Here is a 19,139-nt window from a genome sequence, read left to right as displayed (position 1 = left end):
AGAATTAATTTCATGTCCAAAGTTATCTTTCCTACTGCATATTGATAGCTTTATCTATGAAACAGTTTTTAAAATGCTGTAACATATGACTTGGATGGCCCAGGTGAGCCTGATCACATTAGAACTCAGAAGCTAAGCAGGGTTGGCCTTGGTTAGTATGTGGATGGGAGACATCCGATGATGACCAGGGTTGCAGAGGCAGGCAATGGAAAACCACCTCTGTTAGTCTACTGACTTGAAAACCCCTGCAGGGGTCACCTTAAGTCAGCTATGATTTGTCTGCACTCTACACACACATCCCACAATTAAGATACATTGAATACAATCCATTCTTTTAAAAGTCTATGCTCATCAATGCTTGCTATTTGTCCAGGCTCTTGATACATGTATTCAATCATGCTGTCTGAAGACTTAAGGATACTTGAATTTTCAGAAAATGGGGTGGAAATTTCCCTGATTCCCTCTTCCAATGTATAGGGACATGCTGTCAATGAAGGTCTACAAAACTCCAGGAACAAAACCTCAGGGTCTCGGTGAGCTTCAACAGGAGGGGGAAGTGGTAAAGTCCTGCTCTTCGAGGTGTGTGGAGCTTTCAAGACAAGTGAGGAGCAGAGGTGGTTTGCCATTGCCTTCCTCTGCAGAGTCTTCCTTGGTGGTCATCCATCCAGTTACCGACCCTGGTTAGCTTCCAATAAGAGTGGGCTATACAATACAATTCCACATCCTGGATTATGGCATTCACACCATTATTTACCACTTGTTTTGTTCCACTTCTCCACCTAAAATTCTCTTACACAAAATTGAATGAGAATGATAATTAGAATTACATTCAAAATTTTCCTTGGGGAACAGATTCTTAGTGGAATCCAGGCACAACAGAGAGTGGTTAGCAGCTCCTCATCTTTCCTCTGATACCTGATGGAAGCTGAAATCAAAGAAGGGGCCTCCCTTGAAGCTGGATTCAGGTATGATGGAGAGATGGTGTTATCTATTAGGAGAAACAAGCTAATCTGTATTGGGAAATCACCATAGTAGGACAGACTGAACTCCACTGAGCCAAGAAGCTGAAATTAAACAATAAATGGAATGTAAAAACCCAAGATGTTCTTTAAGCTGAGGAATGAAGGTACAAAAACATTTCAGTTCAATAAAGAGTAGTACAGATTGGTGGGGGCGAGGGTTAAACACGCAAATAAAAAATGAACCACCCAGGAAGATTTATCAATTACCCTTGATGCCTGTAACTATGTATAGTCCAGAAAATACGATTGTGTAAATAGAATCCTTTCCTCGATTGCAGCCCGTTTTATTTTCACCTCCCTTCTGAGTTCCACAGCAATAGAAAGACGTATCTTCCATCCAGTTCTGTAATCCCTTTTTCCAAAGCTGTATCTGAGAGTTGTCATCACAACACCTAGCAATATCTTTTAGACTAGTTCCCGTTCAGACTTGTTAGCTTGCCTTAATCTATCAATTTAGTGCTCATTAAGATAAGAAATGACAGAGATGACAATAAATTACTCTCTTTCCATTGCAATTACTTACACAATCGAGCACACAGCTGTTTAGTTGCTGGGTCGTTCTCTGAAAATGTCAGCTTAGTGGAAAACTGACAGAAAAAATACAAATCCCCATGAAAACACAAAACAGACAGTAAGTAGGCTGGTCTGCTGGCGACATAATAAAAAGATTCTCCACACATCCAACAAAGTATTCACTTCTCTGGCTGATCGAGACCTCAGTCTTTCGCCTCCATTTTTATTCTCCCAAGAACCCTGTGAAGTGAATTAGACTATGAAAAAAATGTCCAGCTGAAGGTCACCCAATAAGTGGGGAGGGTTCAGTTCTCTAACCACTATATTGTTTATTTATTTCTTCATTGTATATCTCACCTTTGACATGATTGCTCTCTTTAAGTATTTAGAAGGATGTCACTTAGGGCCAAGCTACAAGTGACAAATGACACTTGAATGGCAAGTGGATTGAGTGGAGTGCAAGTGGACAGGGAGAAATACACTTGCCGTTCAAGTGTCATTCGTCATGTGTAGCTTGGCCCTTAGGGAAGGGATCTGGACCAGGACCGTATTATTCACAAGGCTGACTAGGCCGAAGCCTAGGGGCACCGCAGGGACTAGGGACCCATCATTTTTTTTTTTTTTTGCTGAGGCACACCCCCACATAAATGACAATCAATTCATTCTCTTATCTAACCTCTGTTAATAAGATAATTAACTGCTTCCTTATTGAAGTGAAGCAAATTGTTTCTTATATTAAAACAATCATCCATAAATTATATCTTTTTAATAAATAATAAAAATTTTATTCACTTCAAAATATTACAGTATTGAACAATTATACCCCCAAAATGTGCACGAGTTCTACTCGTGCAATAATAGTATTTTAAGAATTGTGACTAGAATTCTTCAGGAGACCCTCAGAATGGATATAGGGCTATGTACTGTGGTCTAGTACCTACTGTGCCAGGGCCAGGCTGTCAGCTGTAGTGGGGTGAAAGATTGAAGTGCCAGAGGGGCCCAAAATACCTGAAAGCCTAGGAGACCGGCCATGGGTTAATACAGCCCTGATCTGGACTTGAAACAATGAGAAGGTAGAGAAGCTACCGGCTGCACATTAGGAAAAACTTCTTCATGTTAAGAGTAAATTCAACAGTACAATTGTTTGTGTAGGGATATGGTGGGTGCCCCCTCTTTGGCAGTCTTTAAGGAGTGGCTGGACGAGTGTGTTCTAGAAAAGCAGTATGTAAAATGCTTTAAAGGGGAATTTTTTTAACACTGAAGAGGGAAAGGGGAAAAACACCTCTGTTGCTGTGATTTCAACTGAGTAACTCAACTTTACAAAAAGCATCCCGCCAAACAAAGGGTTAAACCAAGCAGCTTCATGCAGACTCAGATCACCCTCTCCATTTCATTCCAACATCTAAGTGAGATATATGGAGGGAAAGGGGAAGGAGATCAAGCAAGCTATCCCAAGGAATAACAGGGATTTGTAAAATCATGAAAAATAAGCTTATATAAAAGAACAAAATGAAAGTGGTTTGTAGCTGCTATCGCTTTTACTAGAAGGGGGAGATGCACTACAGAATAGAAATGGGCATGAAACGGGGGAAAAAATGAACCCTGAGTTTCGTGATTCGTTGTGTTCCACAAAACACGAACCATGAACTTCCACGAAATTGTTCTATTTCACAAAACGATTCATTAAGTTTGTGGTTTGTCAGATCCTGGGGCCCTACAATGGCTGCCTTCATATCCAGAGATGCCAGACTTGCAGGGAGACCTCAGCAGGCTCTCCTCCAGCCACTCTCCAAGTAGTTCTCTTCAGGCTCTCTTTGCAAACTTTTCCTTCTTGTCCTCCTGTCCTCTTACTGCTCTGACATGCCCTCTCCCCACCTCCAAATTCTCAAAGGAAAAGCTGAGCAGAGCAGAGCAGATCCGCTCAGGATCCACTCTGGGGAGCTTGGGAGCAGGGAGGGTGGGAAGGCATGTCAGAGCAGCAAGAGGACAGGAGGTAGAGAGTCAGGAAAGTGTTCCTGAAGCTGGCAAGCAGCGAGTAGTGGCAAAAGGAGCTGCTGAGGCTGCCACTGCCGCTGCTACTCCATCATTATGTTCTTAAAAACAGAGAAGGGAAACAGGGGAAGGAGTCTCTGACTACAGTTCCCAGGGTAAACTTGTACAGACAGCGCATTGCTCAGCTTTCAGGTTGGCAGAGAGAGCTGCCTATCAAGGTTATGTGGGCTAAGATTGGGGTTTCCACAGCAACAAAAGGTCTGCAGACATTCTGGGCCTATGTTGCCTAGGGAATCAATGGATCAGCGCCAGCCTGTCTGGCATCATGACACATTTAGGAATTGAACAAATCACCCCCAAAAGTTATGGATTTTGTGAAAAATACAGCCCCACAAAATGCATTTTCATGAAACATGAATTGTCCTGATTCGTCAAAAAATGTGATTCGTGTTTTGATTCATGCCCATGTCTACTACAGAAGCAGGAAGATTCAGCACTGTCCCTTTCCTCAGGTTTCAGAGGGGGACAAACCAAAGAGTTAGAAAGATAAGAGAGGTCAGGACACTGTTTACTGTTTACTGCTGTGACTATCCTTTGATATGTAGATTGCTATTCTCAGGATTTCCTCCTCCTGACTTCGTCCCTCTCCCTCTTCTCTTCCTGGCTTCATTCCAGGCACTATCTCTCTCTCCTTCCTCCCTCCACCTTGGAAGCATAGATGCAGGACATGACCTAGCATTCATGCCCATCCTTAGACTAGATAAGTAGTTAGGATCTGTCTCTCCTCCTTTCCTACCAGAGTATGGACTCTTATTTCCTTTCTAAGTATAAGCACATGCATGCTTTGTTATTTTGTCTCCTGCATACACACCAGCCAGCAGAACCAGCTCACAACCACCTGTAATCATGCTTCCTTTGCTAAACAATAGAGTCTGCTAACAGCCCAAATGTGGAATCCTTTAATTAGGTTTCTGGAGCCAACATACGATTTATTTATCAAGCAATGGCAAAACAAGTGAATTGGAGCAATCACATCACCCACTTCCCAACAAGAATGACACAAACACCATGGGAGAAAGAAGCAAAAACAAAACAAAACTGATGCTCTATACTAGTGACTGTTGTTGCAAGCCCAAATACTTTGCAAACGCAATCGCATACTCAGAGATCCTATGTAATCAGTAGATATGTGCTCTGCTTGGGGGAAAGGCAGCACGTGAATGTGAGACTGCACATAAATTTATCCACTTGCTCAAACCCCAAGTAATTCATCTCATGTATTCCCCTCACAGAAAACATCCAGTAAAGACCTCAACAATACCATGCAATTGATATGAATAATAAATGTATTGTTTTCACAGAATTCTACAAAAGACAAGATAAATTACGACTGTGCAAACCTAAAGTATAAGACAAAGAAAAAGTTACAACATAATATAACCAGTACAATAATCACCCTTTGAATCCATATCTGGGGATGAGTAGATATATGACTAGTGGCTTCTGGGTCTGCCAAACAAAACAGTAGAAGGATGAGGCACCCTCAGGAACCAGCAGGTCCTTACTAGCCAAGTGGCCAGCCCAAAACTGTTGAACGGCCTCTTCACTAAATGCTCCAAAGTCTGCAATTCCCCTGTCCTTTCTTGTCTTGGCCCTCCAAGAGAATGCTAAAGGAGTACTACAGTGCAATCTTAACTGAATTACACCCTTCTATGCCCATTGATTATAGTGGATTTAGAAGGATGAAACTCTGATTAGGATGTACAGACTTCCAGTTAGAACACAGCCTTTTAAAGAGGTCTATTTTTCACCAAGTACTTGAAGGAATCTACTCAGAACCAGGGCTTTTTTTCAGAGGGGAACACTGTGGAATGGAGTTCTGGCACCTCTTGTGTCTGGTGGCCCCGCCCCCCTGATCTCCAGACAGAGATCAGTTCTCCTGGAGGAAATGGCCATTTTGTAAGGGGGCCTGCGTGTTTCTCCCTCATTTCCCTCTTGAGAGTTCCACCACGTCTTCTCCCAGAAAAAAAAACAAACCCTGCTCAGTACTCTTATGTCTACTCCATCTCGGGGCACAAGCACTCGGCAGGAATCTCCATTCCATCAAGGGCTCAGTCTTGACTAAATGTAATGTAATATTAAGGGTAATATATGATACAATGTAACTCACAGGTAAAGATGTAGGAGGATGAAATATAGGAGGTGAAGAATTAGATAATGGATATAGGCAAGCATAATGAGAACTGTCTCATGTTTGTTTTATGTATTTGTGAAAAATAATTATATTATAATTGAGGGTCTCAGCTCTTCTCCAGGCATCTTCAGCAGGACCCTGTCTTGTAGAGCTCTATCTTTAAAAAGTTTTAGGTACTTGATACAGTGCCCTAATACAAAACGGCAACCAATAAATTTTGACAGAAAGCCATTTACAAAAGCCCCGAATACAGAAATTTCACAGCATTGACATCATACCAAAATATATCCAACTGGAGGCCAAGCTCACCATAAAAAGCTCCAACATAATGAGCCAGTGTTGCAAATGCAATGCACTGTAGCTGCCAAATTTCTTTGACCTACCAGCAAGACAAAGGAAATAATCTCCTTGAAGCCTATGAGCTCTGGAATTCCGGCACAGCACTCTCTCTCTTTGTTTGTGTTAGAATTTTTCGCTGAAAGGGTAACATTAACGTCCTTTTGTTAGGTCATGCCAAGGTTCATTGGTGATAATGAGCAGATTCAGTAACCCGCAGTGTGTTTTCACTGGCAAACCTTCTTATACCTCAATAGTTTGAATGTGTCATCTGCAGAAGCAGTATCTTATATCTAATTTTGAACTGCCTCCGCTCTGTGGATCAAACCCCCCCCCCACATGTTGGGGCCAGTTATGGGCAGGGGAGATATTTCTGAAAATCTGGAAGAACCCCAAAGTTTTCAGAATCCTCCTTACCACAGGGAAGATGCTGCAGATGCCACCTTCTCCCCAGCAGCACTCCCAATGAGTGCTGTATAAATATTGGAATTGGCACTAGCACTTTATGTTAAGAAAAACCCTGTAGGAATCAGGCACAGAGCAGGCGGCAATGCCTCCCCAATTCACCCGGCTGGAATCAGGTCCAGCTGGGATCAGAAGCGGAGCAGATGGCAAGCCCCCCCCCCCCGACCTGGCTGGAATCAGGCATGGAGCAGGTGGCAATGCCACCACCTTCACCTGGTCGGGATCAGGAGTGAGGCAGGTGCCAATGCCCACCCCTTTCACCTAACTGGGATCAGGTGCAGAGCAGGAGTCAATGCCCACCCTCTTTCACTTTGCCGGGATCAGACACAGTCATTGCTTATTTGAGGTTTTGATTTTGTTCTGGATGACTGCGGTCAGGCTTGATTCAAGTACAGGTGTGATCTTAAGAAGCCCAAGTATCTAGTCAGCATCCCTATATCAGATCATTCAGTTGTGACATTGACCAACTTCTATAAAGGACAGAGTCAGCTGCTGACCACCCGCTGTTCGCTGCTGCATAGTCAAATACATCCTTTAAATAACTGATCTTGGATAGAATGGATTGCCTGCTTTGCAGGGACAACCCATCCACTAGGCAGCCCTAGGTGATTACCTCACCTCTCCGAAGTGGAACTTCCCTGTCTCAGACTCATCTTTCATTATTGACAAATCGCTTTGGTTTAAAATTTTAACAGTGCAAAAGAACCCGTTTTCTGAAAGGGAAAATCGTAATTGTCTATTCTAATGGTTTATGTCTGCCTGAATAGACAAGCCATCCTAATGATTTCATTCTATTACATGCTTTAAATTAATTATTTATCAATTGAATTTTTTTTCACCCTCTTGCATTGGAACAGGACTGGTGAGAAAGGATGCATCTCACTGCAGACCGCAGAAGGCTGAGCATTAGAAATACCATTTGGAAATAAAAGGCAAGTGAAATCATCCATATTGCCATCTGAGATTAATGGGCACGAACTGAAATAGGAACCAAAGTTTGTCACAAACTGGGTTGGTTCATGGTTGACAAACCAGTGGTTCGTTGGAGTGCATTTCTGATGAACTGTGACAACTTTTAGGGAGGTTTGTTCCATTCATATTTTGGTTCATGATTGACTCCAGACAGCCTGGCATTATTCCATCTATTCCCTAGACATTGGAGGGGATGGATGTCTGCAGACCTTCTGCAACCCTGGGAACACCAATGTTAGCCCTCTAAAGCTTGATAGGCAGTTCTGACAGCCAACCAAAGAGCTGAGCAACTCGAGGAAGGGCCTTCTTGGTTGTGGCGCCAAACTGTTGGAACTCCCTCTCTAGGGAGATGTGTTTTTTTCTCTCTACTGTTGTCTTCCACCAGTAAGTGAAGACTTTTTTTTTGTTCAGTTTAACATACTATCAGTAACTGTTATTGGCCTCCTCCCCAATTTTCACTTTTGTGTCTGCTTGCTTATTTTTTTAGTGAATGATTGTATATATAATTTATCTTAAATGTTTTAAAATTTGAGATGTTTTAATATTCACCACCTTGGGGTCCTTATTTGGGTGGAAAGGTAGCACAGAAAAATAAATAAATAAATAAAAACAAATAAGTACACAAATTTGGGAGCATGAATTAAATGTAACATGAAGGGGAAATCCTTATTACTCTAAGGGGTTCAAAATGTTGGATGGCACAGAAATGTCATAAGAAATTAATACTAATTTACAAGAATGGCAGTTTGGATGTCTTCATTGCTAAGGTGATAAAATGATGTGCTTCTTAAGAGGAAAAATATGTCAGTTGGCTCTTTATAACTTTTCTTTGTTCTTATTTTTTTAAAAAACAATATTCCTCCCACCTCCATTGCTTTCCGATCACAAAAATGATAGCTATGAACACACAATTTGTGAATTGACAAACTCCACAAACTATTTGCCTCCCCCATTTGTCCGTTGGTTCGTTGTATTATAGTCGTGGTTTATGTTCGTTATGTACTGAATTTGGGAGGGAAACTTATGAGTAGTCACATCGGAGATATTAGAAAATTGGTGACCATCCAGGATTAATTGTGCCCAGGAAGAAGTATGATCTATACGAAACGGGAATTGTATAACATGCACGCATAATCCCGTCGGCACATCTGGATTTCTCTTCAGCTTGGACTGGGGTCACCCCCTTTCTAGTACTGTGACTCTCTGTTTGTATTTTGTATATTGCTGAGTCCCCATTGTGGTCTTTCATGGCATTCCCTATGGACATTGTTACCATTCCATAACGACTTGGACAGAAGAAATAGGAGATTTTATTGTATTTATTGTATATTGTATTTATTCATTCTAAATCTGCACTTTGCACTTCTGCACTTTTGCACCAACATACTGTTTATAAGAAAAAAAGAAAAAAAAGAACTGTTGGTTTATTGTGTATTCCCGGACTTGTTGCTTGCAGTTTTCACTATCCGGGGGGTTTCCCTTGTTGTGCTCATCCCCCATTTGTCTATGCAGGCAACCACCCCTCACATATTTATTGAGTTCATGGTAGACTGCACGTTGCCTTAATTTATCACAATTTTTTCAGGTCTGCACTAAGTTAAAATAATTGCTTCGATGGAAGCATTCCATTGCAAATGTTAATATTCTTAAATCCAGCATTTATTGAAATAAAATGTATCTTTCTTTTTTAAGCAAATGGCAAAAAATAATTCCTTGTCTTTGATGGAAGAATGATCTTATCTCTTTAATTTAAATACGGCAGAAATTTAACAGAACAGATTGCCTTTTTTAAAAAAGAGATCCCAGAGGAATTTGTGTGTTCACCAAATGAGAGCATCTACAGCTCATCTTCTGATATAATCCATTTGTGCCATAAAAGAAAATTTGTTTTGGTACAATTGTCATCTACGTAATTAAAGATCAGGATGTTAAGGGTCAGTATCATAAGAATGAAATCAGCATAAAACAATCCCAATACGTTTTGAAGATTTCATAAACATGTTTGTTCTAAAGCATGTCATAGGTCTGTTGCTCAAATTCACCCCCGCAAAATAACATTTATAGGAAAGAAGTAACAGGCAGGAGAAGGGATAACTCTTCCCCCACAGCTATTTTCCCCACAAAAAGGCATATAGAACCCCAACTGGGAAAGGATTACAAGGGGGAAAGACCAGAAGGGGAAACATAAAACTTATCTTCTTTTGCTACTTCCCGCTTGCTTGCAGCAGAAAACCACCAGGTCTTTGGAAATGACTTGTTTATTTGTTTACATTTTGTTTTCCATTTTTCAGTTGTTCAACTTATAAATTACCTTGTATTAGCCACATTTTGCATTTTTAAAGAAATATGCAATTTCTATATATGATAAATGGGTACAATATATTTTACTTTAGATGCTTAATAAGATAGGTATATATGCATAACATAACCATGGTGACTAGATGGCAAAATAGTTATGAAAAAGGTGTGTGTTTTTGGGGAACATTCAGTGAGGGAACAGGACATGGTGCAGAGGTATAAAAGCACAGGTTCAATTTTCAAAAGGAAAAGTCTAAACAAAAATTGAAACGGGGGCGGGGGGAGTTTGGTGTAGTGGTTAAGAGTGGCAGGACTCTAATCTGGAGAACTGGGTTTGATTCCCCACTCCACCACTTCAAGACAGCTGGGCGACTTTGGGTCATTTACACCTCTCTCAGAGCTGAACCACACGATACGAATTACATGAGACTGAGCGAGTGCCAGGAGTCCTGTCTTACCCCAAATGCCCGTGTCCAGCATTCTCTCGATAAGCACTTGTCCTGGTCCAGGCACGCATTCTTAATGTTATGCTCCAGTGTGGCTGCAACGGCGCATGTTCGTGGTCCCAACCAGTAAGTCGACAATGCAGAGTGTCCTTTTTTCCTGGATCTTCCGCTTCTTATCTGCAGCTCACTCCACCATGCTCTCAGAACTGCGACTAGATGGCGCTCATGTCTATATGCAGAGTGCAGATGCATGATGGGATATCCTTCCCGCATCTTGGAGGAACACAGAGAAAACACGTGCCACCGTGAACATGGGTTCTTGCATTCCTGGCACGTGTAGTTGAAAACAACATTGGAACACGTGTAAGTGAGTTTTCATGACATTCACATGTAATTCGTATTGTTCGTAATTCGTAATTCGTAATTTGTATCGGCTCTCAGCCCCACCCCTCACAAAGTGATTGTTGTCAGGATAATAATAACACACTTTGTAAACCACTCTGAGTGGGCATTAAATAGTCCTGAAGGGCAATATAAAAATTGAATGTTGTTGTTGTTATAGAAATGAGACATCATGCCAACCAGTAATGTAGTTCTGATATTATAAATGAAGACTCAATCAACATGATTTTCTCATTTTACAGAAGCCCTCAGGGTCCACACTGAGGGCTCCAACAATACCGGCATGGACGCAGCTTCCAACTGGTTTGCATGCAGTACGTTGCTTTCCTTTGTCAGAATCATGCTGATGACACACAGCATGCTGATTGTTGTTATGGATTCTGCCTGGCTTCCATTTTTCACCATGATCACAGGAACACCGGAAGTTGCTGTTTACTGATACAAACTCATGGTCCCTCAGGGTCATCATTGTCAGACTGGCAGCGGCTGTCCAGGGTGTTCGATGGAGGTCTTTTACATCAACTACTACCTGATCTCTGTACTGGAGATGTTGAAGACTGAAGCTTCTGCATGCCAGGCAAGTGCTCTACCGCTGAGTCACGGCCTGTCCCATCAGCATCTGAGTGAGATACATACTAAGTTTTCAAAGCCTGGCAATCACTGTGAGGGTGGGGGTGGGGCAGAGATAGAAGTGAAATGGGTAGCTCTAGGAATCATTCCAGCTCTATGATAAAACTCTATGGTTTTACCATAATGTTTCTAGTGATTTCTAGAGTTACCCTAGAGTGCAGATGCAGTCAATGTCCCCTCTCCCCAGTATTTTTGTCCTTCTGCTGCTCAGAATGCACTTCTTTTAGCAGAACACCTCCCACCCACCCACACAGTGCAGTCCTGCAGAAAGAAGATAATTGGCAGAAATGTTATTTCCCCTTCTGTTAATCTGGATCCAAACAATTAAGTGCATGACCCTGGCCAGGCTGGCTTTTTTCATGCCTACTTTTCTGTAAAATGTGGATTTCTTCATGTGAAGAAGGGTATGCATCCTTTCACTGCATCTGGATAGCTCATCTCTGTTAAGAGACGGAAAGTGAAAGAAATTAAAGATTCAACTAAAACTGGAGTTTTCCTTTCATAGAATAACTTCCTTGCAGCCACCACTGTTATATTTTGTATGCCTTTCATTTATTTTCCCATGTAATAGAGGTCTGCTTTGTAGATTTTGAAACATCTGTTTAAGGGTGTACAAATAGTCCTGTTCCCCACTCTCTATTGTTTTGTGTTTGTGTGCTGTTGTTACAAGGCTTTTGTCATTTTCATTTCTAGCTAAGATGCAACTGACAAAAATGGTTAAAATGTGTTTATTGAAAGAAAGAAAATATTGAGTGTGAGTTTTTACTTCATGAGTTTTTGTTTTGTTTTAGTTGAAAGCTACTTCTACCTGAGAACTACCTTTGCAAAGTGTAGGAAAGAGCATGAAAAACCCCGGGGTTCCCCTTGTGGTGTCATGTGGCTTTCTCAACACAGAAAACCCAAGGACAAAAATCAATCAGGTTTGTGCAGGTGCCATTTCCCTGAGTTAAACAGTCTGAAACGGAATATGATGGTTTGTCGACATGAGCAGAAACGATTGCTGATTTAATTAGTACTCCAGATGTTGAAATCTGTACATATTAGCATGAGGATGGAACACTTGCACAGAATATTGCACAGGTTTGTGACATTTGTTGCAGTTATCACTTCTGGTACCACAATATGAATCCATGAAATTGGGAGTACCGTTGTTTCTATGCTTTTGGACCATCCTCTCTCTTGTCTAAGAGATGGCCAGAGCTACTGTTGTACAAAGAGATGATCCGTTCAGGCTTGCTTCTGGCAACTTTGACCAAAAAAGTCTTTGGTAAACATGTGGTGAAGAAATGAAAACCCAAAGCAAGGATGAAGTCTATAGGAAAAACCACTTCTGCCATCACAACCGACAAAAACTGTACTTTCTATCATATCATGTTATTTATCCTGACACTTTTAGGGCTAGATATGAATTAGAGATGGGCATGAACTGAAAACATTCCAAACTGTGAGGTTTGTGGTTCGTTGCGTTTTATGAACCACGAACCACAAACTTTGTTCGGTTCATGAAAATGTCACTTCTGGGTCAGCAGAAGGTCTGCAGAGATCCCATCCTCCCCCCCCCCCCCCATTGCCTAGGAAACTGATTAATCAGCTGGCTGCAGTGATGAACTAAAATATGAACCAAACGAACCAGGCTAAAATTCGTCACGGTTCATGAGAAATGAGCTGCCACAAACTGCTGGTTCATGAATCACAAACAGGTCTGGTTCGTGATGAATTTTGGTTCATATTTCAGTTTGTGCCTGCCTCTAATATGAATTCTCTATCACTGATTTTTTGGGTGGGTGGGTTGGGCTTGGGCATAATATCCTGTACAGGAGATAGCAGTGAGCCTTTTGCTAGTACCTAGATTTTGCAGGTGTCCAATGATGCCAGCCTTGCATATCTTCATCCAAACAACATAAGATTGGCCATACAACCTTACTACGGTCTTACAGCAGTCATGCAGTCTGGCTGGCATACCTTGAAAGTGATCATTAGGTGTTATACACATGGGGACATATGATCTGCACACACACACACATATCTGGTGGTGATAAATGGGACTTCCAGATGTATGGACCAATGGTTACTCTTACTAGATCCTACAGTTCTATATTTCCTTTTAAATGTCAGCTGTCTGTAGGCACTCCACTCATACTATGCAGTGGAAAACACTCAGAGCCCTCCACCCCCTTTGGGGGTTCAAAATATTGAATCCCCCATATTAGCACCAATTATGTTAATAGTTAGGTGGAAGCAACATAATGGCTTCATGTAGTATTAATGCACTAATGGATACTGTATGGCATAACTATCATTCAAGACACACATTTCATCTTTAATGGGCTAGGAGTACACATTATAGAGGTATCCATGTTTATTTTAGATCTGCATTCATGGGATATGCTGTGTTATGTTGGTTGGCATTTGTGCTCATATTAAGCCAAAGCTGTAGTGGGAAGGATACTGCCTTCCTCATGTCTGGACTGAGTTGCTGCTTCAATAATTCCCTAAAAATCACCAAAATTGTTCAAAAGTAATATTTTTTTTAAAAAAACCCTCTAATATAGGTTTTAGATTGATCAAGAATTAACACTTTCTAGAAGGTTTTTTCTCAATGCATATTAATGCCCATGCTGATATGTTAAGAATGTAGACAACAAAATATATGTTATCACTCAAAGTAGCTAAACAAACTGCATTTTTCAGCTCCACTCTACTAATTACAATCTGATCATTAGCAGAAGTCAGGATATTCTGTATCAGGGCTTTTTTTCAGCAGGAACGCAGTGGAACAGAGTTCCGGCACCTCTTGAAAATGGTCACATGGCTGGTGGCCCCACCCCCTGCTCTCCAGACAGAGGGGAGTTTAGATTGCGTTTTATGAACCACTAAACTCTCCTCTATCTGGAGAGCAGGGGGCAGGACCACCAGCCATGTGACCATTTTCACTGAGGGCGATTTAAACTTTAAAAAATCTTCCCCGTTGTTCCAGCTGACCCAAAGTGACGTCATTGTATGGTCCTGGGAGCATGCATGCACTTAGCACACATGCATGTGGTACCAGGGGTACTACCTCCCACCAAGAGTTGCCCCCTGTGCTGGCAACCCACTGAATTCCACCACCTCTTTTCCCAGAAAAAAGCCCTGTTCTGTATACAATATGTAGTTGATATTTTGGACAGACGACCTATAGGTTTATGGGCAGTGTAAATCATGGCTACAGATTCATTGCTGAAAAGTAGGGATTTAAAAACAAAATCATGCTTCCTGATTTGATTCAGTCTTTAATAGTTTGAGTGTGTGGCAGAAGAATGGAATTACAGCTGATGAATTTCAAAAGTGCATACCTTCCCATTCACACTATATGCAAATCTGCTTGAGCTGTAATCTTTCAGGAGAGACTGTGGCAAAGCAGGTTTGGGAAAAAACAATGCAACACAGGGGGAAACCCAAAAGCTGGATGATCAGATGCTCCAAAATCTTTGTGTGAAAGTTCCTTTTTAATTATTCAAATAAACTCATGGGTATGGAGAGCTATCCTGGAAAAAGCTGTACGGAAAATTTTTTTTTAAAAAAACTTGCTGGTAATATTTAATAGCTCAGACCACATGAAATTGGCTCATATGGACTTAATAGGACTATATCCACATTACAAATCCCCTAATATTCTGAATTAGAACAGACTGGTCATTTGATGTTCTGTACAGAGGAACAAATATTTGACTGAACAAGTTTTGACTAAAGCATCTAGCAAATGACTTTTCAATCTTCTCTAAAAATCAATGGACTTCACTTCTCTGGTTCACCACCAAACAGGAGTCTTAGTGATGTGTACGCTCTGTTGTGTGCTGGATAGGAAATCCTAACTAGCCAGCTATTACCCTTTAAAAAACACACAATTTTAGGACAATTGAAGTGCCTTTTTATAAAACGTGTTCCTGGTGCAAGTATTAAAACAGTCAGTGACATTTTATTCCTGATGTTCTCCTGTTTATGTATATAATATCTAAATTGGTAACCGACAACATGGTGTCCAAGCAACTGTAAGAAAAGAAATTTTCACATTGACTGACATTATCAAGTAGTCAGGCAGACACTATAGCATGTAGAATTGGCTTTTTGAGTTGATGACTGCCAAATGAACCAAGAATATGATGTGCTGCTGCTTCTTTGCCAATGAATACTACTACACAGGAAGGTAATGCTTTTTTAAAAAAATGTTGGAAACATTAGATCAATAGAATATCAATAGTGTCCTGACTAGAGATGGGCATGAACCAGGCCAGTAAGTGGTTCGCAAATGGGCGGTTCATCAGAGCCCATTTCTGACAAACCACCATGAACTTTAGGCTGGTTCATTTGGATCTTTTTTTCGTTTGTCACTGCAGACAGCCTGGCACTGATCAATCAGTTTCCTAGGCAACAGGGGATGGACTTCCTGCAGACCTTCTGCTGACCTGGAAGTGACCTTCTGCTGGCCCAGAAATGACCTTCTGCTGACCTGAAAGTAACAATTTGCTGACTTGGATGTGACATTTTCATGAACCAAATGAACCAGTTCGTGAACCGGTGCAGGTTCGTGAAAGTTGATGGTTCATGAAATGCAATGAACCACGAACCAAATGTTTCTTTTTTTTTCTGGTTCGTGCCCATCTCTAGTCCTGACCTAGATAGCCGAGGACAGCCTGATCTGATCAGATCTCAGAACCTAAGCAGGGTCCATCTTGGTTAGCAATTGGATGGGAGACCTCTAACGAAGACCAAGGTTGCAGAGGCAGGCAATGGAAAACCTGTTCGTCTCTTGCCATGAAAACCCCACCAGGGGTTGCCATAATTCAGCTATGACTTGAGGGCACCACCTCCAGCTCAGTCATATTACTACTAAAGATAAAATGCTCTTACATCAACTATGAAGGCCCTGCGGAAACTGTACTGACTTTAAATACTTCTAGAACCAAAGACAGATCTGTGTACTATCTATGCATACCTAACACTAATGGATGTATGTATGAAAAAAATAACATAGACGATGTGTTCATCAGTGGGAACAGACCATGGGCTTAGACTGGAGTTACTAGTGCATCTGGTTTGCATGCAGAAGAATCTAGGCTCAGTCCTGGCCATTGGCAGTTATAAGGAACAGGAAGCAAGAGATTTGAAATACCTCAACATGATAACATGGAAAGCTGATGCAAGTCAAAGTAGACAATACTGACATTGACAGGCCAATGGTCTGACTCAGAAGGAAGCTTCATGAGTTCAATTTGAGAAGACACTGAGGTCTAGCAAAGTTATCTATACAATTAATTTTGCTATGCAAAGGACACAAAACAAAATACAATGTGACATTGATCGTTGACTAATTTGGATTTGAGTTGCCACTCAGGAACCATTCCCATTGCATCCTATCAGTTATGTTCTACACGTAGGAGTCAACCTCACTTTGCTTTCCTTCTCAACACACCCTTTAAACCATTTACCATGTACCAACAGCAATATGTGCATATGTGCCATCAAATTACAGCTGACTTATGGCAACTCCAGCAAAGGGCTTTCAAGGCAAAAAAGAAGCAGAGATTCTTTGTCATTACATTACTCTGCAGACTCTTAGTTCGTGGTCTCCCATCCAACTACTGTCCATCCCCGTTTAGCTTCCAAGACCTGGTGAAATTGAGTTATACCATGCTGCTTTCCCTCCCACTAACATCAATATATGTGTGTTGCCCATGCAATATCTCTCCACTTTTATTTGCTTTTCAGGATAAAAAGAACTAAATTATAACTTCAATAACTTATCCGAATTTTGGCCTCTAAAATCCATGTGATATTTTGGAATGCAAGACTCAACAGTACTTGCTCCAGACCTCTGGAATGATCTCTTATATACTAATAACCAAATGAACCTGATCTGAGGATATTTAAATCCAATGTTTGGAGCCATGAACAAAGAAGACATATCTTCCTATACAGTTGAAAAATGTCAGTTTTGTAGAGAAATCTGACATCTAAACAAAAATATATTGGATTTAAAAAAAAACCCTCAAAATGATAAAAGGAGCAGCTGTAGCTTTAGTGCTGTTGCTAGGCAACCATAACAGTTTAGTTAGTACTCCAGGCTTGGTTTCTGACAGTAAAATGAAGAAGGAGGGAGCAGGGCCCCTTCCAGGGCTGTTTTGGCCTTTGAGGGAGGACTCATTGGGACCAGGCCCAGCAGCAATGACAGGATTACTTGATACCACCTGATTTACAAATCACCCAGGCCTGGCTATCTGTCCCACCCACCCCTCCAAAGCCAGTTTAGTGTAGTAGTTGAAGTTTCAGAGTAAGATGAAGGAGACCCTGGTTCGAATCACCACTTTGCTGTGGAAGCTCACTGGCTGACTTTGATCTAGTCAGGTACTTTCCACCTAACTTACCTGTTATGGTTGCTGTGAGGATAATATGGAGGCAAGGAGAATGATGCAAGCTGCTTTAGGTCAACATTGTGGAGAAAGGCAGTATATAAATGAAGTAAATTAGTCAATATAGATGGAAGCAGATCAAAGGTAAGGTGTTTAGTGGGTATGAAGGACGTACTGAAAGGTGAGCATATAGAGGCTTCCTGGAGATGGGAAAGACCATGGGGAGGGGGATAAAAGGGCAAGTGAAATACCCCCCTGCAAGTTCTTGCAGGTTCCTCATTATGCAGCTGGAGTGGAGGCTGCTGGGGAGGGGAGGTGAAGACTGGGGGGGGATGTGGGGGGAAAGGACAGAAGGAAGCAGAAAAAGGGGGAGTAGTGATGGGGAACAGGGAAGGGGGTCATGGTGAGGGATGTCAAAGGAGATGGCTCCTGCAAGTCCTTATGAGTTCCTACTTGTTGTACCCTATTTCTTAAGGAAAAAGCCTAAGCCGCTATACTTGGAAGTCTTACCTTATTTGGGAAAGTGAAAGCAATCCTAAGAGAACAATCCTAAGCTGGTAGACTCAGTAGTAAGTCCCGTGTGATTCATTAGAGCTGGTCTGAGGAAATTCTCCTTAAGTTTGCAGCTAAGATGGGGAAGAGGGAACCATGTGTGCCAGTCAGATTCTTTGGTGATGATAAAGATTATTGAAATGTAACCATTCAAAACATGTATAAGAATGTTTAGCATAATGAGAGCAGCACGAGCAGTAGTGAAAAAGTAGTATAGTGGTACACATAGTTATCATCAGACCAGGAGAGAAGTCTGATAATAATAAGATGCCCAGTATTCAGCTCTGAACCTTTCAATGATGGCAGTTGCCAATATCAAATTCTGCCAACTTTGAATTATACTGAATTAATTGAACAGGTATGGATCAGAGAGAGAAAAAGGGTAATATATCTCTCTAGCTCTCTTTCTGCCTATCTTTCTTCCCTTCCATCTTGCACGGAAGACACAAACTATGAGGGTAAGTTGTCAGCATAAAGAATAAATAACATGAACAATTCACTTCCGCAGCAAGCCACTGAATCACAACACAGAGACAGATTTTAGAAACAGCTGGATAATTTCCAGCTCATTAACAAAAATTGTGCCTCTTGAAGCTGTAGTTTCACAACAAATCTCACGATTCAGGGTGTAAAATAACTGTGTCTTGTTCCAGCTTATTGATTTCTTTGCTGAGTACACAAAGAATTTTGCAAATGCCTAGGTGCCTTACAAAAAAGGGGAAGGTTCAACTTCTTATAGGAATTATAAATAATCATTCATTATTATTTTGCCGTTAGCTCTGTGGACCTCTTTTCTATCGCACCCTTGGGATGCATCTCAGATATTTATTAGCACGAGAACAAGCAGGTTTATTATTCCGATTGTTTTGCAGCTGGGTGTGATGGATTACAGCAACCACATTCTGGAAAATGTCCAAATTGGTGTTCTAAT

Source organism: Eublepharis macularius, chromosome 16, assembly GCF_028583425.1.
Source record: "Eublepharis macularius isolate TG4126 chromosome 16, MPM_Emac_v1.0, whole genome shotgun sequence".
Classification (NCBI taxonomy): Eukaryota; Metazoa; Chordata; class Lepidosauria; order Squamata; family Eublepharidae; genus Eublepharis; species Eublepharis macularius.
The sequence above is the reverse complement of the archived record's forward strand: the minus strand, read 5'-3'. Positions refer to the sequence as shown.